Genomic DNA, 24,295 nt, shown 5'->3' on the forward strand with positions numbered 1-24,295 from the left:
TTAAATGTGTGTATACCTAATAATACAGTTTCAAAATATCTGTAACAAAACTTAGCCAAAAGAAGAAATAAGCAAATCAACAAAGACAAAGATTTAAACACTACACTCTCAGAAATGCATAGACCAAGCAGACACAAAATCAGTAAGTATACAGAATACTGAGTAACACTGTCAGCCAACTTGACCTAATTGGTATTTATAAAACACTCTACGCATCAACAGCAAAATACACATTCTTTCCAACTGCACACAGAACATGCACCAAAATAGACAGTATTTTGGGCTATAATACAAAACTAAATAATTTTAAAAGGCCTGAAACCATACAAAATATGTACTCTGACCACAGACTATTAAACTAGATATCATTAAATGAAAATGTCAGTAAAATCTCCATGTATTTGGATATTAAACTACATACTCTAAATAATCCATAGGTCAAAAGAGAAATCATAAGGGAAATTATTACAAAGTATTTTGAGTACTAAGAACAGATCCAGTGAGAAGTACTAAGTAAGAACAGATCCAGTGAGAATTTGGAGAACATTGCTAAGTAAAGTGAAGCTTAAAAGGAAATTTTTAGCATGAAATGCTTATTAGAAAAGAAAAAAAGTGACAAATCAGTGATTTAAATTCCCACATTAAGAAACTGGAAAAAACAGTACATTAAGCACAAAGTAAGTAGAAGAAAGAAAATAGTAACAGCACAAACCAATAAAATAGAAAACAAAAAGAAAAAAGAAAAACCGCTGAATCCAAAAACTTTTTATTTGAAATTATCAGTAAAATTGATTAACCTCTACCCAGTCTAATCAGGAAACAAAGAGAGAATACACAAATTATCTCTATCAGAAAAACAGACCTTACAGACATGAAAAGGATAACAAGGGGACATTATGAAAAATTTTATGCCCCAAAATGTGACAGCTTAGGTGAAGTAGACAAATTCCTTGAAAGACACAAGCTATGAAAAGTCACCTAAGACAAAATAGGTAATCTAATTACCCCGTATCTTTTTAAAAAATTTAATTGTAACTGAAAATGCCCCCCAAAGAACTCTCTAGGCTCAGATGGCTTCAGTGGTGATTCTACCAACCATTTAAAGAAGAAATAATAACATGTAATAAGCCTATATAAAATATAGACAAACTCTTCCAGAAAACTAAAGGGAACACTTCCCAACTCATTGAATCAGGCTGACATTACCCATAGAACAAAACCAAAGACATTAAAAGAAAAGAAAATCGGGGTGCCTGGGTGGCGCAGTCGTTAAGCGTCTGGCCTTTGGCTCAGGGCGTGATCCCGGCGTTATGGGATCGAGCCCCACATCAGGCTCCAACACTAGGAGCCTGCTTCTTCCTCTCCCACTCCCCCTGCTTGTGTTCCCTCTCTCGCTGGCTGTCTCTGTCAAATAAATAAATAAAATCTTTAAAAAAAAAAAAGAAAATCAATAATCCTCATGAATGCTGATACACAAACCTTGCCAAATTTTTAGAAATCAAAAGAATATGTAAAAATCACCAAGTGATATTTATCCCAGGAATGCAAGTTCAATTCAACATACAAAACAATTCATATAATTTACCACTCAGCAGACTAAAAATGAAAATCCATACAATCACTTCAATAGGCTGAGAAAAGCATTTCACAAAATTCAACACTCATAGTTTAAAAAAAATTAATAAGTACCAGGGATCGTTCACAACTTGATAAAAGGAATCCAAGAAAAACCCACTGCTAACAAAACACTTAATGGTGAAAATGAATGCTTTCCCTCTAAGATCAGGAACAAGGCAAGCATATCAACTTTGATCACTTCCATTCATCACTGTACTAGAGTTCACTCAGTAAAATAAGGAAAAAAGATGAAATAAAACACACAGGAAGGAAGAAATAAAAGGAAGGAAGGATGGAAGGAAGGAATGAAACTGACTGGTAGGGGCACCTGGGTGGCTCAGGTCATGATCCCAGAGTCCTGGGATGGAGCCCCACATCAGGCTCCCTGCTCAGCAGGAAGCTGCTTCTCCCTCTCCCACTTCCCTTGCTGTCTCTCTCTGTCAAATAAATAAATAAAATCTTTAAAAAAAAAAACTGACTTGTAGACAACACTATCATTTATGTAGAAATTTGTAAGGAGTCCACACACACACACACACACACAAAATGCTACTAGAACTATTAAGAGAGTTTAACAAGGTGATTTAAGATCAATATACAAAAAATTAACCATATTTCTACATCATACCAAAGAAATTAAAAATTAAATTGTTTTTAAAACACCATGTATAACCAAATCAAACATATGAAGTACTTAGGAACAAAATATGTGCAAGGCCTGTTCACTGGGAAGCACAAAATATTGCTAAGGAAATAAAAGACGACCCAGAAAATGGAGATATATACTATGTTCATGAATCACAGATTCAATATTGTTAAAATGTCAATCTCTCCAAACTGGTCTAGAGATTCAAAAGTAATCCCAATGAAAATCCCAGCAGGCTTTTTGATAAAAACCGAAATGCTGCTTCCCAAATTTATATGCAAAGCCAAGGACCTAGAACAGCCAAAATATTTTTTTAAATTTATTATTTGAATTCAATTTAAGTAATATATAGTGTATTATTAGTTTCAGAGGTAGAATTCAGTGATTCATCAGTTGCATATACCACCCAGTGCTCATTACATCACGTGCCCTCCTTAATGCCCATCACCAGTTACACCATCCCCCCACCCACCTCCCCTCCAGCAACCCTCAGTTTGTTCCCTATAGTTAAGAGTCCCTTACAGTTTGCCTCCCTCTCTGTTTTTGTCTTATTATTCCTTTCCTTCCTCTCTGTTCATCTGTTTTGTTTCTTAAATTCCACATTCAAGGGATGCCTGGGTAGCTCAGTCGGTTGAGCATCTGCCTTTGGCTCAGGTCATGATCCCAGGCTCCTGGAATCAAGTCCTACATAGGGCTCCTGGCTCAACAGGGAGTCTGCTTCTCCCTCTGCCTGCCACACCCCTTGTTTGTGCTTTCTTTTTCTCTCTCTCTGACAAATAAATAAAATCTTTTAAAAAAAAATTCCACATGAGTGAAATCATAGGATATTAGTCTTTCTGACTGACTTCTTTCTAGAATAGCCAAAATATTCTGAAAAAGAAAAACAAAGAAGATTTAGACTATCTGCACTACATACTTTCAAGATTTACTATAAAGCTACAGTAATCAACACAGTGTAGTACTGATTAAGATATGCAAATTAACAGAATAGAATGTGTAGAGATAGACCAGTACACACATGACCAACTAATTTTCAAAGGTGCCAGGGTAATTCAGTGGGACCTAAGTCTTTTTTTCAACAATGGTGCTGAAAACTGGATATCCACATGCAAAAAAAAAAAAATGAACTTTGACCATTATCTCACAAACATACAAAATGTTAAATTGAAACAGATCATAGACATAAATATAAGTGCTAAACTATAAAATTTGATGAAGAAAATTTAGGAGAAAAATCACTGTAATCTTGGGTTACATAAAATTCTTAAAACACAAAAAACATGAATCCTAAAAATAAAAACTGATCTTTGAATTTCTTCAAAATAAAAATTTGTGTTCTTCGAAAAATTTTTTTTTTTGCTCATCAAAGGCACTGTCAAAAAAATGAAAAGGAAAACCACAGATTGGGATATTTGCCAAATATTTGATAAAAGTCTTACTCCCTGAATATACAGACAACTATTATATCTCAAGAATTAAAAAAAAAACAAAAAAGCAATGGAATGTCTGACTGGCTCAGTCAGAAGAGCAAATGACTCGATGTCAGGATTGTCAGTTTGAGCCCCACATTGGGTGTAGAGATTCTTAAAAATAAAATCTTAAAAAAAAAGATTAAGGCAAGCATTTTGATTTTTTTTTTAAATGGGCAACATACTTGAACATACATTTTGCCAAAAATAAGATATATTATTTCATGTACTAAAATAAGTATATGAAAAGTGGCTCAAGATCATTAGTCATTAGCGAAATGCATATTAAAACCACAATGAGATTCTACTGCACACCAATCTGAATGGCTAAAATTAAAAAGATGGACAATACCAAGTGATGCTGAGGATGGGGAGCAACTAGAACTCTGATGAATTGCTGTTAGAAATTTAAAATAGTACTGTCACTGTGGAAATCTGGCAGTTTCTTATAAAGTTACCATATAAACCAGCTCTTAGGAATTTACTCAAGAAAAATTAAAATATGTCTACCCAAAAAATTGTACTTTTAGCAGTTTTACTCAAACCAGACCAAATTCAGGGGGAAGAAATGTCCATTAACTGATAAATGGGTAAACAATGTGATATATCCATAAAATGGAATAGTATTCAGCAAAACACTACAAACTACTAACATATAACAATATATGAATCTCAAAAGCATTATTCTAAAAAGCCAGACACAAAAGATTATAAATGATTCCATTTATATGGAATCCTAGAAAAGTCAAAACTATAACAACAAAAAGCAGATGCTGGGGAAAAAAACGGAAGCACATAAAGGTTTGGGGATAAAAGAAATGTTCTCTATCATGATTGTGATGTCCACCTTTTTCTCTATGACTGTTAAAATCCATTAAATTACACACTTAGACTTGGTGAATCCTACTGCATGTAAATTATATCTCAAGAAAGCAGATTTTAAAACGCATTTAAAATGCAAAATAAAGTATGAGTTTTATTATATACAAGATTCTATATACATTAGAGATCAAAAAACAAATAAGATATGGGGGTGTTTTTCCTAAATTTTTATTTAAATTCTAGTTAACATACAGTGCAATATTGGCTTCAGGAGTAGAATTCACTGATTCATCACTTACGTACAACACCCAGTGCTCATAATAACAAGTGCCCTCTTTAATACCCATCAACCATCTAGCCCATCCCCCACCCTCCTCCCTCCATCATCCCTCTGTTCGTTCTCTCTCTTTAAGAGTCTTTTATAGTTGGGGCACCTGGGTGGCTCAGTCCTTAAGCGTCTGCCTTCAGCTCAGGGCGTGATCCCAGGGTCCTGGGAGCCCCACATCGAGCCCCACATCGAGCCCTGCATCAGCGAGCCTGCTTCTTCCTCTCCCACTCCCCCTGCTTGTGTTCCCTCTCTTGCTGGCTGTGTCTCTCTCTCTGTCAAATAAATAAATAAAATCTTTTTTTAAAAAATCACATTTTTAAAAAAAAGTCTTTTATGGTTAAGAGACTCTTAATCTTAGGAAACAAACTGATGCTTGCTGGAGGGGAGGCAATGGGGTGGCTGGACATTAGGGAGGGTATGTGTTGCGGTAGGTTGTTGTGTAAGACTGATGAATCACAGACCTGTACCCCTGAAACAAATAATATGTTATGTTTAATTTTTTAAAAAGGGAAAAAAAGAAAAAAGAAAATTATTCAGTTACTTAATGATCTGTTTAAACCTAAAAATTTGTAAATACATATGTATTTGGTTTTGATCAAGCCAAAAAAAAAAAGTCTTTATGGTTTGTTTCCCTCTTTTTTCCCCCCTCCCATATGTTGAACTGTTTCTTAAATCCACATGAGTGAAATCATATGGTATTTGTCTTTCTCTAACTGACCTATTTCACTCAGCATTATACACTAGCTCCACCCAGGTCACTGCAAATGACAAAATTTTATTCTTTTTTATGGCTGAGTAATACCCCATTGTGTATATATACCACTTCTTCTTTATCCATTCATCAGTTGATGGACATTTGGGCTCTCTCCATAGTTTGGCTATTGTTGATAATGCTGCTATAAACATGGGGGTACATGTATCCCTTCAAATCTGTATTTTTGTATCCTTTGGGTAAATACCTAGCAGTGCAATTGCTGGTAGTTCTCTTTTTAACTTTTTGAGGAACCTCCATACTGTTTTACAGAGTGGCTGCACCAGCTGCATTCCCACCAACAGTGTGAGAGGGTTCGCCTTTCTCTGCATCCTCACCAACATCAGTTGTTGCCTGTGTTGTTAATTTTAGCCATTCCGACAGGTGTGAAGTGGTATCTCATCATGGCTTTGATTTGTATTTCCCTGATGCTGAGGGATGCTGAGCATCTTTTCATATGTCTATTGGCCATACAGATGTCTTCTTTGGAAAAATGTCTATTCATGTCTTCTGCCCATTTCTTAACTGGGTTATTTGGTTCTTGGGTGATGAGTGTGATAAGTTCTTTACAGATTTTAGAAACTAACCCCTTATTAGATATGTCATTTGCAAATATCTTCACTCATTCCAAAGGTTGCCTTTTAGTTTTGTTGATTGTTTCCTTCGCTGTGCAGAAGCTTTTTTGCTTTTTTTTTTCTTTAAGATTTTATTTATTTGAGAGAGAGAGAGACAGCACGAGTGGCTGGAGGTGAGGAGGGAGGCAGAGGGAGAAGCAGAGAGAGAAGCAGTCTCCCCGGCTGAGCAGGGAACCTGATGTGGGGCTTGATCCCAGGACCCCAAGATCATGACCTGAACCAAAGGCAGATGCTTAACCATATGAACCACCCAGGCACTCCTGTGCAGAAACTTTTTAACTTGATGAACTCTCAATAACACATTTTTGCTTTGTTTTCCCTTGCCTCCAGTGACGTGTTTAGTAAGAAGTTGCTACAGCCGGGGCACCTGGATGGCTCAGTCGGTCAGGCATCTGCCTTCGGCTCAGGTCATCATCCCAGGGTCCTAGGATCAAGCCCCACGTCAGGCTCCCTGCTCAGTGGGGAGTCTGCTTCTCCCTCTCCCTGTTTATGCTCGCTTGCTCTCTGTCAAATAAACAAAATCTTAAAAAAAAAAAAAAAAAAAAAAAAAAAAGTTGCTATAGCCGAGGTCAGAGAGGCTGCTGTGTTCTCCTCTGGGATTTCGATGGATTCCTGTCTCACATTTAGGTCTTTCATCCATTTTCAATTTATTTTTGTGTATGATGTAAGAAAGTGGTCCAGTTTCGTTCTCCTGCATGTTGCTGTCCAGTTTTCCCAGCACCATTTGAAGAGATGGTCAAGTAAGATAACAGCTCTGCACTCAAATTCCCTCTAACTGAAGAGGCAAGCAAGGCATGGGAACTCCTGTGACAATGTTACAGCACACCATAATGAAAGCGCTGTGTGCAGGCTGCTAAAAGCAACCCATATGACAGGCGTCTAATCCACACTGTGCATGGAGGAGAGAGAGGAGAGACTTTTTTTGTTTTCTTTTAAAGATTTTATTTATTTGACAGAGAGAGAGAGAGAGAGAGAGCAAGAGAGCACAAGCAGGGGGAGAGGCAGAGGGAGAGGGATAAGCAGGCTCCCCGCTGAGCAGGGAGCCTGATGCAGGGCTCGATCCCAAGGTCCTGAGATCATGACCTGAGTCAGGCAGATGTTTAACCAACTGAGCCACCCACGTGCCCCAGAGAGGCTTCTTGGAAGAGGGAACATAGAAGATGTGCTCTGAGTGATAAACAGCTGGTTAGTAATTCACCCGCCCATCCATGCATTCATCCATCATGACCCAAAATCTCCAACAGAAGACAGACTTAAAGATCATATTATAGTGAGGTAAATCCAATGACAAAATTGTGTACAGCATATTATGAGGGCAAAGGATGAGTAATCATACCAGCCTGAGAGGGCCCAGAACAGCTTTCTCTGAGTCAATACTCAGAAGGGAGTCTTTTTTCTGAATACATACACCTGGGTCCATCCTAGTCACTTAAATCAGCAAATTTAGGAAGACCTTATGTTTTGTGTGGTTTTTTTTATTGTTCTAACGATTCTGGAGTTAAGAAATATTGCATTGAAAAGCTTCATGACACTGGATTTGGCATTTGGATTTCTTGGCTATGACACCAAAGACACAGGCAAAAAAAAGAAAACAAAAAGATGAACTGAACTTCATGAAAATTAAAAAAAAAAAATTATGCATCAAAAGACATTTTCAACAGAGTAAAAAGGCAACCCACAGAACGGCAGAAAATCTTTGCAACTTGCATATCTGATAAGAGAATAATAGCCAGAATATAAAGAAAACTCCTAAGTCTTGCCAAAAAAAGACAAACAACCCAATTCAAAAAGCAGAAAGGACTTGAACACACATTTCTCCAAAGAAGATACCTGAAGGGCCCATAAGCACATGAAAAGATGCTCAACATCACTAATCAAGGGAAATGCACATCAAAACTATAATGAGATACCACCTCACACCCATTAGGATGGCTGCTATCAGGAAAAAAAAAAAAAGTGTTGATGAGGATGGGGAGAAATTGGAAGCCCTGTGCGCTGTGGGTGGGAATGTAAAATGGCGCAGCTCCTGCGGAAAACAGGACAGGGGTTCCTTGAAAGATTAAAAATAGAATTACCAGATGATACAGCAATTCCACTCCTGGGTATATGCCCAAAAGAACTGAAAGCAAGGTCTCAAAAAGATATTTGTAGACCCCTGTTCTCAGAAGTATTATCCACAATAGCTTAAACATGGAAGCAACCAAAATGTCCACTGACAGATGAATGGATGACAAAATGCAATATATCATGTATGGAATATTATTCAGCCTTAAAAAGGAAGGAACTTCTGACGCATGCTACAATATGGATAAAACTTGAAGCAAGTTTGCTAAATGAAATAAGACTATCACAAAAAGACAAACACTATGCGGTTCCACTTATATGAAGTAGTTTAGTCAAAATCAGAACACAGAATGGTGGCTGCCAGAGGCCTGAGGGAAGAGGGACATGGAGCGTGACTGTTTCAGTTTTACAAGATGCAAAGAGTTTTAGAAACAGATGGTGGTAATGGTGGCACAACGTTATAAATGTATTTAATACCACTGAACTGTACATTTAAAAATGGTTAGGAAAGTGAATTTTACGTTATATGCATTTTGCCACACAAAACACTGCATTGATTCTGAACTTGTTATACACATGAGCACCCACTGTATCAATAACACTAAAATTTCTAGCACTTATTCCCTGCTTTCTATGTACCAGAGACTCTTGAGGTAGGCACTCTTACGGACAGATTTGATTTTTTAAAAATCTCTCAGACCCTCATACTCTGCTAACAAGAATGTAAAATGGTACAACCACTTTGGAAAGTAGTTGGTAGTTCCTCAAAAAAGTTAAAACTAGTTACCCTATGACCCAACAATTCCATTCCTAGGTATATGCCTAAGAGAAATGAAAACATATATCCACACAAAAACTTGTACACAAATGTCCATAGCATTTTAATTAATAATTATTAATATTATATAGCAATATAACATAGTAATATTATATTAATAATTATTAAGCATTATTAATAATATCCTAAAAGCCATCAATGGACCACGTACAAAAAATGGGGTATATCTATACAATGAAATATTATTTGTCAACAAAAAGAAATTAAATATATGCTATAAATCTTAAAAACATGCCAAATTAAAATCAGCCAGTCACAGAAGACCAACCACATATTGCATGATTTCATTTAGACAAAATGTCCAGAATACGCAAATCTGTGAAGGCGGCTGCCCAATGCCAGAGGTTGAGGAATGGAGAAAAGTTGGATGACTGCTAATGGAATGAGGTCTCTTTTGGGGTGATGAAAATATTCTAAAATTGATCATGGTAATGGTTGCACAACTCTGTGAATATACTAAAAACCACTGAATTGTATACCTTAACTGGGTAAATTGTATGGTATGTGAATTATATCCCAATAAAGCTATTATTAAAAACAAAGATGTCTCCAAGGTGGAGGATGGGTACAAGCCTAAGTCAGCAGTCTCTCATTGCAATGCAAGTGTAATTATCTACCACAGAGGTAACCATATGACTTCTCATTCTGGAATACTTACAGTTTTAAGATACAAAAGAAACTCAATATATATTTGGGTAAGGGAACTAAGACACCGTAGGATGTCAATACTCAATATATTTGGGTCCCCCGCACCAACCATATACAGTTGACCCCTGAATACCATAGGTTTGAACTGCATTTGTCCACGTGGGTTTTTTTGACAAATACAGTATGGTACTATAAATATCATTTCTCTCCCTTATGATTTTTTTTTTAAGATTTTATTTATTTATGTGACAGAGAGACACCCAGCGAGAGAGGGAACACAGCAGGGGAGTGGGAGAGGAAGAAGCAGGCTCCCAGCAGAGGAGCCCGATGTGGGACTCGATCCATAAACGCCGGGATCACGCCCTGAGCCGAAGGCAGACGCTTAACGACTGCGCTACCCAGGCGCCCCTCCCTTATGATTTTCTTAACAACATTTTCCTTTCTCTAGTTTACTTTATTCTAAGAATACAGTACATAATACATGTAACATACAAAACACATGTTAATCGACTGTTTATGTTATCAGCCAGGCTTCCAGTCAATAGTAGGCTATTAGTAGTTAAGTTTTGGGGAACGCAAAAGTTACACACGGATTTTCGACAGCATAGGGATCAGTACCCCCGACCCCTGTGTTGTTCAAGAGTCAAATATACTTCCAACTGATTTTATAAGTACTTCCCCAAAAGCAAATCAGGCAATCTGCTGCAGGAGTGCACGCAGTCTTTCTAAGAGTACCCCTTTCTCAGAGCGTCCCACCTGTACACATGGAGATCACTACAGGCCAACAAGCAAATGCCGAGGGCTGAAGCTGTGTAAGCCTGTCCAGAAATAAATTCCACACTACAGTCACCGGGAGGAAAGACCAAAGGGACATCTTTTTTTTTTTTTCAATGAAGTTTTGGTTTGACTTTTTTTTTTTTCAGGGAGCTGCAATGAACTTTTTTGATTTGAGGAATAACTGACATACGACATTATATTATGTACAACATAATGATTTGATATTTGTTTATACTGTGAGATGCTCACCGCGATAAGTTCAGGTAATATCCACCACCATACCTAATTATAATTTTTTTCTTGTTATGAGAGCTTTTAAGATTTACTCTCTTAGCAACTTTGATATATGCAATATCGTCTGCTTAAGTCACTACAGTATATATCACATCCTCAGGACTTACTTTGTAAGTGGAAGTTCGCACCTTTTGACCACCTTCTCTCATTTCACTCACCCCTCCCCACCCCTGCCTCTGGCAACCACTAATCTGTTCTCTGTACTTAACGAGCCTGTGCTTCTTTTTCTTTTTTTGGCTCCACATATAAGAGCCAATATGGCATTTGTCTTTCTCTGACTTATTTGGCTTGATTTTATTTGTACAAAAAGGGATTCTATATTCCTTAATTAGTAAGTTTGTTTCTTTCTACAATATAATCACTCATTTATTCAAAAAATAATTACTGAAGGCAGCACTTAACACATGTCAGACACTATTCTAGGTGTTGGGAGACACAAAACAGCCCTGATCCTCATGGAGCTTAAACAAATATAAGAGCGAGACGAGACAGAGAGAATGCAGCACATGAGATAGGCCTAAACTATGAAGAAAAACAAAGTGGGGAAGGGAAACAGTAGGTGCTGGGGCCGGGTAGGGAGAGAAATTCACAGGGTATTGAAGTGAGGGAGGTGGGTTCAGGGATGGCTTCAAGGTTTTTGACCCGACAATTGGAACTGCCATTTATACAAATTGGGAAAATAAGGTGGAGAACAGGTTTGAGGGAAAAATCGGGTTTGGCTTGGGATCTGTTAAATTTAAGATGCCAATTACGCATCCGAGTGGAGACTGTAAATGGACACCAAGTCTGGAATTCGGTGAAAGTAGGCTGGAAATAATCTGTGAGTCAACAGTATAAAGATGGTACCTACAGCTTGAACTTCCGACTGTCCGTTGTATTTATTCAACCTCTTCCCTAGAGTAGGAGCAAGCTGCTTCCATTACTTTGCCATTGAAAACACTGCTGCAGTAAGCATCCTTAGAAATAGTTCCTTCTGCTATAGATTAACATTTTTATTTGTGTAAGGAAGCTTAAAAATAGAACTGCTTATTCAAAAGGTATAACCATTTTCAATTTTATCCAATACAGCCAGTTGATTTACAAAAGGACTGCAGCAGCACACACTTCCTCAATTAGCACATGACAGCACCCATTTTCCACTATCAGTCAGCACTGGATATTACTCTCTAAAATTTTTTGCCAATCAAATGGATGAAACAAATGGCATCTCATTTTAACCTTCATTTCCCTAAACATATTTGCATATATCCATTGGCTATTTGTAAGTGCTCCTCTGTAAAATGTCCATTTTATTACAGGGTTGCTAATCTTTTTCTTCTCAAGTTGAAGATGCTCTGCTACATGTGAGATATGAAACCTTTATCTGGTAATTCATGGCACTATTTCTTCCAGCCTATACTCATCTTTTGGTTTTGTTCACATGAATGCCTTATATCACAAAAAAAAATTTAATTTCATGCAAATCTGCCAATTAATCATTTCCTTTATGGCTCCTGGACAACCAGTCTTACTTTAGAACCCCCCAAGATTCTAAACACATTCCCCTAATTTTTTTTCCTATTATTTTTTTTGTTTTACTTTTTACATTTATGTCGTTCACACATCCAGAAGTTACTTTTGAATATGGAGGGAGCTAGGGAGTCTACATCCATTTGCAGATAAATAGCCAACTATATCAATTCCACTTATTAAGTAAACCATCCTTTCCCACTGAAATGTTCTGGTATCATACGTCCGACTCACCGGGACAGCCATGCAATCTCGACCAGAAATAAATTCTGCGAAGGAGTTAAGATGGCGGAGGAGTAGGGGTCCCCTTTTTCAGCCGATCCCCTGAGTTGAGCTGGATAGGTACCAGACCAGCCTGAACATCCACGGCATCAGCCCGAGACACAGGAAGATACATCTGGATCTCTACAAATGAACATCTCCAGCGCTGAGTATTGAGGTACGAAGCGGGGAGCCGTGAAACCGCGCACAGATATCAGAAGATAAACGGAAGGGGGAGGGAGCCGCCGCGTTCGGGCACCGGGAAGCAGTAGCCACCTGCACGGGGGAGCGGGCGGACTCACGGACCGGCACCCGCGAGAGAGCAGACTGGGACCGGGAGCCGGGAGCGCGCGCCACCAGACTTCTCACGGAACTCCGGAATCCCGGTGTGCTCACGGGATCCAGACTGAGACCAGGAGGTCCCGGAGCGCGCGCGGGGCGGCTGGCGGCTGGCGGCGTTAGAAACACAAAGGACAGGAGCGCCTGGGTGGCACAGGGGTTAAGCATCTGCCTTCGGCTCAGGGCGTGATCCCGGCTTTATGGGATCGAGCCCCACATCAGGCTCCTCTGCTATGAGCCTGCTTCTTCCTCTCCCACTCCCCCTGCTTATGTTCCCTCTCTCGCTGGCTGTCTCTGTCGAATAAATAAATAAAATCTTAAAAAAAAAAAAAAAGAAAGAAAGAAAGAAACACAAAGGACAGAGACGCGCCAGCCCTGGAAGTGAGGGCTGGGACCCCGGGTGTGGGGCGCACATCCCGGGACGCTGCAGGGTTGAGCAACACCAAGAGAAACAGAGTTAAAGTGGCCAGAACACCAGTGGAGAACGGTCGGCGATCCCTCTGTTCTGAGACAGAGGCTGAGATTCGGCGGCTGCTGCTCTGACTCTCAGAAGAGGCACAGCAAAACACCAGGGAAAGCCGCCAGAGAACAAAAGCCTGGAAACACCGGCTCACAGTGTGCCCATCCCCATCCCCCCTCGCAGGGGACACGGAGACTCTACCCAAACAGGGCTGCCTGAGTATCAGCGTGGCAGGCCCCTCCCCCAGAAGGCAGGCGGAAAAATCAAGAAGCTCACATCCCTAAGATCCCTATAAAACAAGGGCACACGGCCTGGGTCCCGGTCAATAATTTGGGCTCTGGACAACCCTGCAACCTCTCCTCATCAGAATGACGAGAAGGAGAAGTCCCCCCCAGCAAAGAAAAGACAATGAGTCTGTGGCCTCTGCCACAGAACTAATGGATATGGATATAACCAAATTATCAGAAATGGAATTCAGAGTAACAATGGTCAAGATGATGTGCAGACTTGAGAAAAGTATTAATGAAAATGTTAATGAGAATATAGAATCTCTAAGGGCAGAAATAGAGCGAATTTGGCAGAAATTAATAATTCTATGAGCCGAATGCAGTCAAAACTAGAGGCCCTGACGGCCAGGGTCAATGAGGCAGAAGAACGAATCGGCGAATTGGAGGATGGGTTAATAGAAGAAAAAACTAGAATCTGGGCTCAAAAAGATCCACGCCCACGAATGTAGGTTATGGGAGATTACTGACTCAATGAAACGTTCCACTGTCAGAATAATCGGCATCCCAGAGGGGGTGGAGAAAAACAGAGGTCTAGAAGAGATATTTGAACAAATTGTAGCTGAAAACTTCCCCTAATCTAGCAAGGGAAACAAACATTCATGTCCAAGAGGCAGAGAGGACCCCTCCCAAGCTCAACCACGACAAACCTACACCATGTCACGTCATAGTGCATTTCGCAAACATTAGATCCAAGAATACAGTATTGAAAGCGGCCAGGGCAAAGACATTTCTCACGTACCAAGGCAAAGGTATCAGAATTACGTCAGACCTGTCTACACAGACCTGGAATGAGAGAAAGGGTTGGGGGGGCATTTTTAAAGTTCTTTCGGAGAAAAACATGCAGCCAAGGATCCTTTATCCAGCAAGGCTGTCATTCAGAATTGATGGAGAAATAAAGACATTCCAGAATCACCAGTCATTGACCAATTTCGTAACCATGAAACCAGCCCTACAGGAGATATTAAGGGGGTTCTATAAAAGTAAAAAGGCCCCAAGAGTGATACAGAACAGAAAGTCACAATGGATAGAAACAAAGACTTTACTGGCAACATGGCATCATTAAAATCATATCTCTCAATAATCAGTCTCAATGTAAATGGCCTATATGCTCCCATAAGACGCCACAGGGTTGCAGATTGGATAAAAAGACATGACCCATCCATTTGCTGTCTACAAGAGACTCATTTTGAACCTAAAGATACATTCAGACTGAAAGTAAAGGGATGGAATACCATCTTTCACGCCAATGGGCCTCAAAAGAAAGCTGGGGTAGCAATTCTCATATCAGACAGATTGGATTTTAAACTAAAGACTATAGTTAGAGAGACAGAAGGGCACTATATTATTCTTAAAGGATGTATCCAACAAGTGGAAATGACAATTATAAATATATATGCCCCCAACAGGGGAGCAGCAAGATACACAAGCCAGCTCTTAACCAGAATAAAGAGACATATAGATAAAAATACGTTATATAGTAGGGGACCTCAACACTCCACTATGAGCAATAGACAAAGCACCGGAGCAGAAAACCAACATAGAAACAAGAGCTTTGAATGCCATACTCAACGAGTTGGACCTCATAGATATATATAGAACACTACACCCCAGAACCAAAGAATACTCATTCTATTCTAATGCCCATGGAACATTCTCAAGAATAGACCATGTTCTGGGACACAGAACAGGTCTCAACCGATACTAAAAGACTGAAATTATTCCCTGCATATTCTCAGACCACAACGCTCTGAAATTGGAACTCAACCACAAGGAAAAATTTGGAAGAAATTCAAACACTTGGAGACTAAGAACCACCCTGCTCAGGAATGACTCGATAAAGCAGGAAATCAAATATCAATTTAAACAATTTATGGAGACCAACGAGAATGAAAACACAAAGGTCCAAAACCTACGGGATACTGCAAAGGCAGTCCTAAGGGGAAAATACATAGCCATCCAAGCCTCACTCAAAAGAAGAGAAAAATCTAAAATGCAGTTTTTATATTCTCACCTCAAGAAGCTGGGACAGCAACAGAGGGACAGGCCTAATCCACTCACCAGGAAGCAGTTGACCAAGATTAGAGCAGAAATCAATGAATTAGAAACCAGAAGTACAGTAGAGCAGATCAACAGGACTAGAAGCTGGTTCTTTGAGAGAATCAATAAAGGTGACAAACCACTGGCAAGACTTATCCAAAAGAATAGAGAAAGGACCCAAATCAATAAAATTATGAATGAAAAAGGAGAGGTCATGACCAACACCAAGGAAATTGGAAGGATTAGAAACTTTTATCAGCATCTATATGCCAATAAATTAAGCAATCTGGAAGAAATGGAGGCCTTCCTGGAAACCTATAAACTACCAAGACTGAAACAGGAAGAAATTGATTTTTTAAACAGGCCAATTAATTATGAAGAGATTGAGTCAGTGATAAACAACCTTCCAAATAACAAAACTCCAGGCCCGGATGGTTTTCCTGGGGAATTCTACCAAACATTCAAAGAAGAAATAATACCTATTCTCCTAAAGCTATTTCAAAACATAGAAACAGAAGGAAAGCTACCAAACTCATTCTATGAGGCCAATATTACCTTGATCCCCAAACCAGGCAAAGACCCCATTAAAAAGGAGAATTACAGACCGATTTCCCTAATGAATATGGACACCAAAATCCTCAACAAGATCCTGACTAATAGAATCCAACAGCACATTAAAAGGATTAACCGTCATGACCAAGTGGGATTCATACCTGGGATGCAAGCGTGGTTCAACATTCGCAAATCAATCAGCGTGATACATCATATCAACAAGAAAAGACTCAGGAACCATATGATCCTCTCAATTGATGCCGAAAAAGCATTTGACAAAATACAGCATCCTTTCCTGATTAAAACCCTTCAGAGTGTAGGAATAGAGGGTACATTTCTCAATCTCATGAAAGCCATCTATGAAAAGCCTACAGCAAATATTATTCTCAATGGGGAAAAGCTGGAAGCCTTTCCCTTAAGATCAGGAGCACGAAAAGGATGCCCACTCTCGCCACTATTATTCAACATAGTACTAGAAGTCCTTGCAACAGCAATCAGACACAAAAAGGGATAAAAGGTATCCAAATTGGAAAAGAAGAAGTCAAAATGTCTCTCTTCGCAGATGACATGATACTCTTAATGGAAAACCCAAAAGAATCCACTCCCAAACTATTAGAAGTTATAGAGCAATTCAGTAATATGGCGGGATACAAAAATCAATGCTCAGAAATCAGTTGCATTTCTATACACGAATAATGAGACTGAAGAAAGAGAAATTAGGGAATCCATCCCATTTACAATAGCACCAAAAACCATACGTTACCTTGGAATTAACCAGAGACATAAAGGATCTATATTCTAGAAACTATAAATCACTCTTGAAAGACATTGAAGAAGACACAAAAAGATGGAAAAATACTCCATGCTCATGGATCGGAAGAATTCACATAGTTAAAATGTCCATGCTACCCAGAGCAATCTACACTTTCAGTGCTATCCCGATCAAAATACTGAGGACATTTTTCGAAGAACTGGAACAAATAGTCCTTAAATTTGTATGGAACCAGAAAAGGCCCCGAATCTCCAAGGAACTGTTGAAAAGGAAAAACAAAGCTGGGGGCATCACAATGCCGGATTTCGAGCTGTACTACAAAGCTGTGATCACAAAGACAGCATGGTACTGGCACAAAAACAGACACATAGACCAACGGAAAAGAATAGAGAACCCAGAAATATACCCTCAGCTCTTTGGGCAACTAATCTTTCATAAAGCAGGAAAAAACATCTGGTGGAAAAGACAGTCTCTTCAATAAATGGTGCTGGGAAAATTGGACAGCTACATGCAAAAGAATGAAACTTGACCACTCTCTCACACCATACGCAAAGATAAACTCCAAATGGATGAAGGACCTCGATGTGAGACAGGAATCCATCAAAATCCTAGAGGAGAACATAGGCAACCTATACGACATTGGCCAAAGCAACCTTTTTCATGACACATCTCCAAAGGCAAGAGAAACAAAAGATAATTGAACTTGTGGGACTTCATCAAGATAAAAAGCTTCTGCAAAGCCAAGGAAACAGTCAAAAAAACTAAGAAGCAGCCCACGGAATGGGAGAATATATTTGCAAATGACGCTACAGATAAAAGACTGGTATCCAAGATCTACAAAGAACTTCTCAAACTCAATACACGAGAAACAAATAAACAAATCATAAAATGGGCAGAAAATATGAACAGACACTTTTCCAATGATGACATACAAAGGGCTAACAGACACATGAAAAAATGTTCAAAATCACTAGCCATCAGGGAAATTCAAATCAAAACCACACTAAGATACCACCTTACACCAGTTAGAATGGCAAAAATTGACAAGGCAAGAAACAACAATTGCTGGAGAGGATGTGGAGAAAGGGGATCCCTCCTACATTGTTGGTGGGAATGCAAGTTGGTACAGACGCTCTGGAAAACAGTGTGGAGGTCCCTTAAAAAGTTAAAAATTGAGCTACCGTATGACCCAGCCGTTGCACTACTGGGTATTTACCCCAAAGATACAGACGTAGTGAAGAGAAGGGCCATAGGCACCCCAATGTTCATAGCAGCATTGTCCACAATAGCCAAATCGTGGAAGAAACCGAGATGCCCTTCAACAGATGAATGGATTAAGAAGTTGTGGTCCATATATACAATGGAATATTACTCAGCTATCAGAAAGAACGAGTTCTCAACATTTGCTGCAACATGGACGGCACTGGAGGAGATAATGCTAAGTGAAATAAGTCAAGCAGCGAAAGACAATTATCATATGATTTCTCTCATCTATGGAACATAAGAACTGGGAAGATCGGTAGGGGAAGAAAGGGATAAAGAAAGGGGGGGTGATCAGAAGGGGGAACGAAGCATGAGAGACTATGGACTATGAGAAACAAACTGGGGGCCTCAGAGGGGAGGGGGTGGGGGAATGGGATAGACCGGTGATGGGTAGTAAGGAGGGCACGTACTGCATGGCGCACTGGGTGTTATACGCAACTAATGAATCATCGAACTTTACATCGGAAACCGGGGATGTACTGTATGGTGTCTAACATAATGTAATAAAAAAACATTAAAAAAAAAAAGAAATTCTGCATAAAAGTGTAAAGAAAGTTAAAGTGCCCTAGCCCTTAATATAAACATGGAAATTACACAAAACTGAGACATACAAAATTCAGAGTCAAGAATTCCATAAGGGCGGGGCGCCTGGGTGGCACAGCGGTTAAGCGTCTGCCTTCGGCTCAGGGTGTGATCCCGGCATTACGGGATCGAGCCCCACATCAGGCTCCTCCGCTATGAGCCTGCTTCTTCCTCTCCCACTCCCCCTGCTTGTGTTCCCTCTCTCACTGGCTGTCTTTATCTCTGTCGAATAAATAAATAAAATCTTTAAAAAAAAAAAAAAAAGAATTCCATAAGGGAAGAGGAACAACAGAAATAAAGGACAAACGATGGCTTCTTCTTGATTTGTGGCTCTGGCCTGGTCATGACGACAACCAGTCCAGTGCAAGGGACAGATAGGAGGCACTTAAACTAGAACAGAGAAGAATTGGCTTAAGTCTTAGGCCCCCTCCAGTCTTTCCTGCCACAGAGCTTTCACTGGTTGGTTTCATCCACATGCACTGAAGCCCCCCCCCCCACCCGGCCCCAGACACTTGAGGGATAGTCCTAAGAAGGTCTCTAGACAGCTCTGTTCGTCTGGAACACTGCCAATGTCAATGGTGCATTTAAACTGTGGACAAACTTGAAATAGTGTTTTTCTGACCCAAAGTATCTAAATCAAGGCAGTTAAATGGTAATTCATAAAGTGATTTAACAAAGGGATGGGCAATGAGGATATGGATTAAGAGTCTGGTTTTTTCTTGAGTTCATAAAATGACAAGGGAAAGAAATTCCATGGGTCCAGCGGTCCTGCCCAATCCTGGGTGAAGTGTACTGGCACCCTCCCCCCATTCAACCTAGGCTGCTGATGCACGTGTGCGTGTGTGTGTGTGTGTGAGAGAGAGAAAGAGAAAGAGAGAGAGGGAAGTGAGCAGAGAGAGAAATATCCCTCATTACTCTCTGGGGCCTGGCCCACCCCTTCCCATTCCTAACCACATTGTATCAGTTTAGAAATATAAAAAGTAGAGAGTAGCCAATACTTAATGACAAGCTAGAATGGTAAAGAAAGGAGATAGGCATCCAGATGATCTGAATTATATGCAGTGACCAAAAGGAGAGCATAAAAGAGCCAGAAGATGTATACTCATACACCGTTCGCCACTAACATCTCCACAGTGCAAACACTGAATGCATTCCCCAAAACTTCTGTGCCTCAGAAACTACCTTCAGTGAAGAATGGAGAACAGAAAGCTGGGTAAAGCATGGGCTAAAACTGATAAAGTTTTATCTTTTATCTGAAAAACTGAAAAACTTCCAATTTCTCATGCATGACTAGCTGGTTTGGGGTATCTCTATCATGTGGCACCTTAGAGTAAACAAAAAACATTCCATTATTACCTCCGCCTTCTTTCCTCCATATGAAGGAAAAAGGGGCATTTAGCTTGTGCCTCCTGGTAAGCCCAGCATGACTGGTACCTCCACTTTTCCTATTTTTCCTTTCTCTTCTCCTGGTTGCCAATACTCTTATTTCCAGCTGGGCTGGGCGGAGACCCACCGTGGCCTATCAGCAGCCCTCAGCTCCTTAAAGGAAACCACGGAACTTGCGAACTTGCGTCTAAGGGCATAATGAGCCCCACGTTCCTGCGCTACTTGGATTTTGTGCCCCACAGCCTCTGAGTACAGGCAGGATGGAGAACTCGCTGTCTTCTTCAGCACAATCTATTTCACCATGATCAGCACTATTCATACAGCACTGGGCTGATTCCAAACCAATCAATGAAAAATTCTTTTCACGTGATAAAGTACATTGACCACAAATCTATGGAAAGTGGGAAACAGGTTCTTTAAATTGTTAAGGACTCTCTGCAAGCTCTCATTATTATGACTTTGAAAAGAGGTTTTTAAAAAGCCCTAAATTGGTGCAGCCACTATGGAAAACGATATGGAGGCACCTCAAAAACTTAAAAACAGAAATTTCATACATTTCACTGGTGGGTATTAACCCAAAGAAAGCAAGAACACTAATTAGAAAAGCTATATGCACCCCTATGTGTACTGTAGCATTATTTACAATACCCGAGATATGGAAGCAACCCAAGTGTCCATTGATAGACAACTGGATAAAGAAGATGTGGGTTATATGCATATAGCAAAATATTACTCAGCCATAAGAATGAGATCTTGCCATTTATGACAACATGGATGGACCTAGAGGGTACTACACTAAGTGAAATAAATCAGAGACAGACAAATACCATATGATTTCATTTATATGTGGAATCTAAGAAACAAATGAATAAATAAGCAGAAAAAGCAGAAACAGACCCATAAATACAGAGAACTGATGGTTGCCAGAGGCAAGGGGGATGGGGGTGGTGGGCAAAATGGGTGAAGGGGAGCAGGAGGTATAGGCTTCCAATTACAGAATGAATAAGTCACAGGGATGAAAAATACAGCACAGGAAATACAGTCACTGTTAGTGTAGTCATATTAAGGGGGGGAAAAAGAGCCTTAAAACTCTCTTCCTAGCAACATGAATAACTCCCCATATAGTTGACAGCTGAGATGCTATTGTAACTAGACCTCCTAGAAAGTTCTCACTCTCAAATTTTAATGAAGTAAATCATATTCCTTTGAAAGTCTGAGTCCACTGCAAATGTTTTCAGTAGCTGATACAGTATCAAAGGAGAAAAATATCACAAGAAAGAAAATTAAACTTTCAATGTAACAGGCTAATTATGGCATCCAAAAAAACAGCATACTGGCAAAGCAGACCCTTGCTGGTAAAGCACTTGGGGATAAATGCAGGCTCTAAATCAGGCCCAAAAAATCTTACAACCACATCAGTGAGTTAGAGAATTGGCAAGGAGCATAACTCTGCATCACTACAAAATACCACTCCCATCCATCCACCACTGCCTTATACACAAACTCAAACCCACACATTCTGTTTAAAAAAAAAAAAAAAGAAAAAAAGCCTCCTATCACTGGAAGGTATTTGTATCAATCATATCAACAAATGGATATTCATAGTCACCTGGAAATGGACTTACTGCTGAAAGTAGTATTGGGAAGGGTGTACTTTAGTGTTTGCTTCATTTCGTGATTTTAAATTAGTTTGACAGTTAAATGTGGAAGGATCACTAATAAATGAATGCCTGATTCATGGCCCAGGTGATAATACTTGCTAAACGCACTGTTCTCAGGACGCTCATGATCTTTGCAGTCTTTCTAAAAATGAGTTAAAGTGGGGGCGCCTGGGTGGCTCAGTCGGTTAAGCTTCTGCCTTCGGCTCAGGTCACGACCCCAGGGTCCTGGGATGGAGCCTGGCATCATGACATCAGGCTCCCTACAGGAAGCCTGCTTCTCCCTCTGCCCTTTCCCCTGCTTACGCTTTCTCTCTCAAATAAATATAATCTTAAAAAAAAAAAAAAATGGGTTAAACTAATAAAGCTTAGTGAGCTGAAGTAGCCGAGCTACTGCAGCTCCCTTTAGAGAAGTTCCGCTGTGTGATACTAAATCCAATGTTAGTTCTGTGAAGCCTCATAAATGGAAATATTGACAATTCAAGTCACTCTTTTATCCTCCATCCTTAAAATTCTGTGATCTTCTTTAAACAAAGATCATTCTGATCTTTATTGACCTAACCCCAGAAATCTCTCAGAACCCATACAGAACACGGCAAATTAACAAAATAGTAAAACCTATGAGACATGTATTTATTTAACACATTTCCTACCCTATGTGCCTACCACGCTGTGCTTAGCACTTAAATACAAAGGTAAGATACTAACTCATGAAATATACAATTCCATATCATATATAATAAACATTACGAAGTCATTGCCTCATAATGATAGCTATCAGTTTTGTTCGAGGCCAGTGTTAAGGTGTTGCTGATTTCATAAAAGGAACCACAGATTATAATACGAGCAAAAATAAGATGCCATGATTCCACTTTAAGATGTCAAAGACCCTAGACCGCACACAGCATGAAATCAGCCTTGTGGAAGATGCTGTGTGTTGCTTACCCATTAGGCATCACCCACTTTCTCCTTGCACTAGAACCTTTAGGGTTGCTGGGCCCTCCCCAGTCCTAGGAGATGTGCCTTGACTATGCCAAACCGGTATTTCCTATTTCACTTACTCAGGCACACCAAGGACTGGTCTATGGTAGGCAAGTACCCCAGGCCTGGCCAATGAGACAAAGGAGGATGTTTGCAAGGGGGTTCCTAGGCAAGGTTTTCCCCATTTTTGAAAGGTGACACAAAAGAAAACTCCCCTTCCCATCTGCCTTTGAATGCAGCTGTGTAAGAATGTGATGCCTGGAACCGTGGCAGTCACCTGGTGACCATGAAGGGAGAAGCCCAAGGAAGAAGGACAACAGACTGAAGATGGCAGAACAGAAAGATGGCAAGCACCTGTGTGCCCGATGGTGTCCTTGTGCTGATTTAACCAATCCTAGAACCCTCTATAAACAGATTTTAAGTTTTACTCATTGTTCTTGCAGAACTTTGGCTTAGTATTGTTACCTGCAGCTGAAACCATCCTGACTCACACAGGCCCATTTAAAAAAACAAAAAAACAAAACAGGGATCAGACAGGTTCAGACTCCAAAGTGATTTCTTCTTAGGCAATTCCAGAATGCAGAAAGGAAAACCACTTACTTTCTTTCAGGTCATTTAGATCCCTGCTCAACGATTCACCCCCCATCAAAGCTGACAAGATGCCTCAAGTAATCACACACGGAATTCAGGTGGGCTCAGCATAAATTGATTGCACCCTATTTTCTAGACCTATGGCAAGATCAAATCACCTGGCTAACTGCCGCCAAACCACTTCTAGTCCTCTAGGAGCATCACCCAGTAGCCCTCCGTGTACTATAATCTCCACAGTGGCCTAATTCATTTCACTTCCCTCTGCACTTTGGACCAGAATACTGGAGGCAATGTTAACCATGGCATAAAGAGAACATATATGTATGTGTGTCCATATGTAGATAACCCATTTTTAGAGAGTGCCCAATACATATGCAAGGTATTTTTCTTGGGACCAATAAGGTAAAAGACTCCAAAAAGTTGAAAATAAAGACTATCCTTTAAAACTCAAAATATAAAAATTAGCCTAATGTGTGTAGCTTCTCTTAATAGCATCTTCCTCCTCTGTATGCACAGACCATTCATCAAATCCTATAGTGTTAAGGGAATGTATAAAAATGATCAAAGTACTTATTTTTATGTATATGTGTAATGAATTTATTAATTTAATATGCTAGAATAGTAAGATCAAAAAAATTATAATGGAAGATGTTACCACATATTATTACTACTACTGGGAGCACCTAATTGAGTCCTTACTTTGGGCCAGGCATTATTCCAAACACCTG

The 24,295-nt window shown here is 39.8% G+C and overlaps 1 protein-coding gene across 8 annotated transcripts in view; it reads right to left on the reverse strand.

The window, feature by feature from the left end:
- HERC3 (HECT and RLD domain containing E3 ubiquitin protein ligase 3) overlaps positions 1 to 24,295 on the reverse strand; it is a 128,986-nt gene that overhangs the window by 84,124 nt on the left and 20,567 nt on the right. The window lies entirely within an intron of this gene.

This window comes from Ursus americanus, chromosome 8, assembly GCF_024610735.1.
Source record: "Ursus americanus isolate L20-20 chromosome 8, mUrsAme1.1.p, whole genome shotgun sequence".
In the NCBI taxonomy this organism is placed as follows: domain Eukaryota; kingdom Metazoa; phylum Chordata; class Mammalia; order Carnivora; family Ursidae; genus Ursus; species Ursus americanus.